Here is a 6,000-nt window from a genome sequence, read left to right as displayed (position 1 = left end):
GTGAAAGGATAAACAAATTGTGGTATATCCATACAGTAGAATATTACTCAACCATGAAAAGGAATGAAGTACATGCTGCAACATGGATGAATCTTGAAAACAAAAGACCACATACTCCATTGATATGAAATATCAAGAATAGGAAAATCCATAGAAACAGAAAGCAGGTTAGTGGTTGCCAGGAAATGAGGGTGACAAGTAATGGGAGTGATTGCTGAATGGGTACAAGTTTCCTTTTGGGATGATGAAAAGTTTCTGGAGCTAGATAGTGATGATGGTTGTACAACACTGTGAATGCACTTAATACCACTGAATTGTACACTTTAAAATGGTTAAAATGGTAAATTTTGTTTTATATGTACTTTACCACAACACAGAAAATTATCTACCATACTGGGTCGTTGGTTGGGTAAGTGAGTGAGGTTTGTTCCTGGCCCCTGGTGGGTGTCCATGCATTGGGAGCTGTTGCTATTACTAGTTTCACCAAGTTACCCGATTGTGAGAGGCTGATCAGAGCTTATTTTCATTCATTCATTCACTTATTCACTCATTCAGTTAGTCAACATATATGCATTTAGCACCTACTATGTGCCAGGTGCTGAGATGTTCTAGGCATCAGGGATTCGAGATCACGCCCCCATGGAGCTTCCATTCTGGTACTGGGAGACAGTGTATAAAAAGGCAAACATGTAAATAGGGAAGTTAATTTCTGATAATAAGTGCTCTGAAGGAATAAAAAAAAAATAGGGTGATATGCCCAGAGCCAGGACAAGTACATCAGTCGTGGTGGTCAGTGGGTCTTCCAGAAGGATGTGACATTTATGCTGAGGCCTGAATGCTAAGAAGGAGACTTATAGGGGATTACCTTGTGCATTTTATCCCTTAAGCTCCCTAGAAGGCTTAGGGGTTACTTCCAGCTTTCTTTATCTACACGACTCCGATAAGATGGGACAGATAGGTAAGTGAGCCACGCCAAACAGAAGCAACTGCTGTGGCTGACACGTCACAGGCACATCACAGCTTTATTCAGCTGTTATCCTGAGGACTTGGACTTTCAGAGCAGCCAGTCCGAAAGAGACACAACAGTACAGCCCCCCTCCTTGCTCAGGACACATTGAAATGACAGGGGAATTGTATCATCCCCTACTGCCACCCCCATCCCCTGCAGGGCTTCCTAGGGGCAGAAAATGCACAGGGCTTCCCCTGACAACAAACTATCATCCAGCTCAAAATATCAATAGAGCCAAGGCAGAGAAACTCTGCATTCAGTTGATATGAATGTAGTTCCAAGAATATGGAAGGAGCTTACTACATCCTGGTCCCTTCTTCCCGTGGCTGGAGATGCCTTGTGTACTCACCCCAGTTCTTGCTGCTATGTGCCTAGGGTGTCTCAGGACATCAGTTGGAGCGTGGGTCCCTCTTATTTGCACTGCTGGAGAAAGTAGCTAACCATGCATGTCTTTTCTGAGATCTTCGAGGACTTTGTTTCTGACAGTGCTTGGTGTGCACTGCGTGAGAATACTTATCAATTTCACTGCATGAAAAATACAGTGTGGGGCAGGAAGCTGAGGGAGGGCACTGACACGTCTCACCCATTCCTTGGGGAGCTCTTGGCCCTGCGGAGCTGTCCAGCAATTCTCTCCTGAAATTCACTGAGGAATAGAAAAATCCAAACTGAGATCGAACCCTTCCCCCCGGGGCCAGCAAATCCAAACGTTCTTCCTCTCATCCTTATCTCTCCTCTCTATAGACAATGGAAGATGAAAACCAGCAGACAGAATGGTAGAACAGTTGTATCTTCAAACTACAGTTACAGAGATCTGGGTTCATATTCTAGATGTGACAATTAAGACTTGTATGACTGCACAGATTACGAAAGCTCTCTGAGCCTCAGTTCCTCATCTGTAAAATGGGGAGGATGATAATGCCTGCATCCCAAGGCTCTCAGGGGTGTTAAGTGACAGAAATGCCTTAGAGCGTGTAGCATGTAGTGGAGTGGTTGGAATATAGTAAGCACTCAACAAATATTAGCTGTTTTTATAAACATTATCATAATCGTTACTCTTGTAGTTCAGATTTCTCAAGAAACAGACCCTGAGACACGTATTTGAGTGCTTTATTTGGGAGGTGACAGCAGGAGATACCAGTGGGTAGATGATAAAGGATGGGTTACCTAGCAAATGCTCACCATGGGCAACTACTGCTTGCTCAGGGTGTCAGCTCCTCAGTACATTTGGCCTGCCCCTTTCAGGTTGAGCATGCTCAGGTGGTCAAAGAGAACTCTCAGGTTGAGTCTCAGATGGTGATAGTTGGAAGACAGGTGAGCATGCGAAGAAACAGGAAATGCTAGGCAAGTACTGGCTTCTCCTACTCCCCCATTGTCATCACTTTTGACCACTGCTAAGGTTTTAAATGCCTCTCTGCTGGGATTTCATAGTCTATTCATACCTCAATTCTATCATAAACACCATAATGTCATTCATTCAGCCATTGAAGCATTAATTCACTAGCTGATTCAAGTCCTCATGTATTCATCCACTTACTCAATCTTCCACACTTCACAGAACTGCTGACCATCTGCTATGTGCAGGCACCAGGCCATCAAATGATCTATTCCAGAGGTGTCACCACCTGGTCAGGCACCTCCTTGGGGACAGTCCTGAGGTCCAACTCATCTTCCCGTGCCTGGTATTTAGCGCAGCACCAGGTGCACAGCAGGGTTCAGGATGTGTTTAACTGAGCTGAAGCAAATTAGAGAAAAGAGTAGTTTTTTTTTTCTTTTTCTTTTCTGTACTGAGCATGCCCTGAATATCCAGGCTTTGTGGAAACTGGACACTTGCTTAGCTGATGTTTCAAATGCCTTTCCTGTGGGAAAAGACTTTGTGAAAATGAATCTTGGGAGTTTTCAGGCATGAAGTATATACCAATGCTCGCTCTCCTGCTGAATTCAGAGGCAGAAGACGGGGGAACTATGCCTGGAAGGTTCCAGGCCTCATGCTGGCTTCAGAGGCAGCTCCTGAGTTGGAATCACTGGGGTTCCAGGAGCAGACCCACCATTGCTTCCCGGCTATTTGACTCTCTCTGAGCCTCAGCTTTCTAAACAGGGATGGTAGTTTCTCCTTGCTGGCTGCAGAGAGGATTAAATGGTAACTTGTACACATAGCTTGGCAAATCAATGCTTGCTCCACGTGAGGCCCCTGTCCTCCTTAGGAGGACGAGGACCACCAAGTCAAGGCTGCTTCTATTGAAATGTCTTCCACACTCCTCTGTAAGCATAGGAAAGAGACAACGTCCCTCCCTCTACATCACTTTCCTATGTGTCCCCCAGGTACTCTTGGGCTGACATCTGCCATGCTGGGTTCTGAGCTGGGGTGCCCATGACTATAGGCTGTGACTTGGCCCCTACTCAAGTCTGTGCTTGATCACAATAAGCTGAATGGGATCATATTGCATGGACAAATGGAGACCTTTTGCATCTGATTTGGGATAGGAGTCCTCCTTCAAGGCCACAGTGGAAACCACTGGCCTAGAGATAGGCCCATCTAGTTCCCAACCAGCTTCACCACTCACAGGCTGTGGCACCCCTGTTCCTTGCCCGTAAAACAGCGTGATACTGTGGGACGTGTCTGCCAAGCAGGGGAGACAGTTGAGTATCATGTTGATTTATTGAGCTCCTGACTCAGGTGCTGGGCTAGCCCCAGGGCCCTGGATGAGGATCCTTGGCATGAAAGACCTCAGAGTCACATGACCACACACATATCACATGAAACAGGTCCCATGAAAGAGCTTTATAAACATAGAGTGCTGTACGCATGCAAGGAAAGAAAGGAATGATTATTACCTAACCCAGTGGTTATCAACTGGGGACATCTGGCCATGTCTGGAGACAATTTTGGTTGTCACAACTATGGTGGTGGTGGAGGGAGGGGAAGGTGCTCTTGCATCTAGTGGGTAGAGGCCCGGGATGCTGCTAAGCATCCTACAGTGCACAGGACAGCCCCCCACCACATAGAATGATCCAGCCCAAAATGTCAACAGTGCTGAGGTTTGGAAACACTGCTCTAGCATACCTCCTCTAGTTTGACAAAGGAAACCCCAAAAGGCCCAAAGTCACCCAGTATGTGATTAGCAGACTGACCTTGGGCAAGTTTTAACCTCTCTGAGCCTCAGTTTCTTCACCTGTAAAATGGGGGTAAGAATAATTGTACCTACCCCATAGAGCTGTGGTGAGGTTTAAAAGAGATAAAGCATCTTGCATCTTACCTAGGGTTAGAACAGAGTTAGGGCTGTGCGAACACAGCAAGAAAAATAGGAGGAGTGGGAGGACCTCTCCCAACCCCCATGTCTTGATTTTAGATCAGAGCTCTTCCCCATGTGGCCGCCCTTCCCCGGGAACATCCAGGTGTGCGTTGTCATAGAAACCTTTCAGGGATGGTGCCCTCAAGAGCTTGACTGATTTTTTTTTCTCCCCAAAATAACCCTCCCTGTCAGTCAAGTAACATTTAGGCAAAGTGATTAGACAAGGGAGATTGTTTTACCATCATTAACCACTGAGCAAGGCACCTACTTGGGGAGTTCGCATGCCCCCGAGACAGGCAGTTAATAGAAATACAACAGTGAATGATAATAATAGTGAGGATGATGATGATGGCTACATTTATTGAACCTTTCCCATAGGTCAGATTATATGCTAGGAGCTTTGTATGGACAACCTTGAGAAGTAAGTACTAGCAGCATGCCCATTTTACAGACCAGGATTCTGAGGCTCAGAGAGGTGAGTGTTGAGGCCGGTTTGAGTTCAGATGCCAGGTGCCATGTTCTGACCATCAAGCTTTATTACCTCTAAGGAACTTCCAATGGAAGGGGGTGTGGGGAGAAGGCTCGGTTCCTTTTGTCCCTGGTCCCAGCATCCAAGCCATCACCTTCAGGCTCTGGTCTTGGTGAGCGCTGAAGCTGGAAACTACCACCTGCCTATGGAGCTCATTTCAGAGTTTGGCTTCTTCCTGGTCCAGACATTCCTGTCCCAAAGAAATGCTTCCACATGGTTCCAATGTCCATTGCTCTCTGAAGCCTGAGGAAGGCAGAATAAGGCTGTGACCATGTCTCAGCCCTGGCACATCAAACCCTTCTATCCATCCCAGGACAATGGCACAGCAGAGTCTCTGATCCTTTCAGATCTTCAGACAAATATCTATCCTGGGCAGGAGGTAATTGAAAGAACACTGGGTTTCCAACGGAAACATGGACCTGGGTTTAGACCCCATCCTTGCTAGCTACTTCTGAGCCTTTTGATCTTGGATAGCTTGATCAAACCACCAAGTCTTAGCTTACTCACCTCTGAAATGGGTACAGGGTTGTACAGATAAATGAGATCCAGGATAACTGCTTAATAAACATGGGTTTGATCTGAGTTAGGTTACGAGGCTAGTTGGATGCCAGCGGCTCTCAGAACAAATGTTTTCACTGTATAATGTATAACAGGTTAGACAGGGTCTCCCAAGAATCAAAGGGGACCCACACTTTGTAGTGGCTGCTAGTGGCCAAGGGGACTGAAGGCTATGCCTGGATTCCTACCTGGCACGTCCGCTGTCGATTCATGGGGCTGGGGCACCACCTCGTGGTGACATTCCTCCTGGGAATGAGCAGGGACAGAAGGAGCCGGATGTGGGCGCTGCTCTCTTTAAGCCTTGGGAGCTGGGGGAGGAGAAAATGACTCCGGGCTCCTTGGGAGAAGTGAACTCAAGAACAAGTTCCGCACCTGTCTTGATCATTGGTTGGGCTGGCGTGAGGAGCCCTGATACTCTGGATGTCCATTCATTCTGCACAGCTGGCTCCCCCTTGATTTCCAGGACTTGCTCCATGCACCTGCTCAATACCTTCCCAAAGTAGCTACCAGGCTCACCTATGGCTTTGTTTCTTTTCCTAGCACTTGTCAACACCACCAGGTTATAATGCTCAAACTATTAAAGCATATTTCTCTTAAAATCAACAGTGAACATG

Source organism: Cynocephalus volans, chromosome 6 (assembly GCF_027409185.1).
Source record: "Cynocephalus volans isolate mCynVol1 chromosome 6, mCynVol1.pri, whole genome shotgun sequence".
Classification (NCBI taxonomy): domain Eukaryota; kingdom Metazoa; phylum Chordata; class Mammalia; order Dermoptera; family Cynocephalidae; genus Cynocephalus; species Cynocephalus volans.
The sequence above is the reverse complement of the archived record's forward strand: the minus strand, read 5'-3'. Positions refer to the sequence as shown.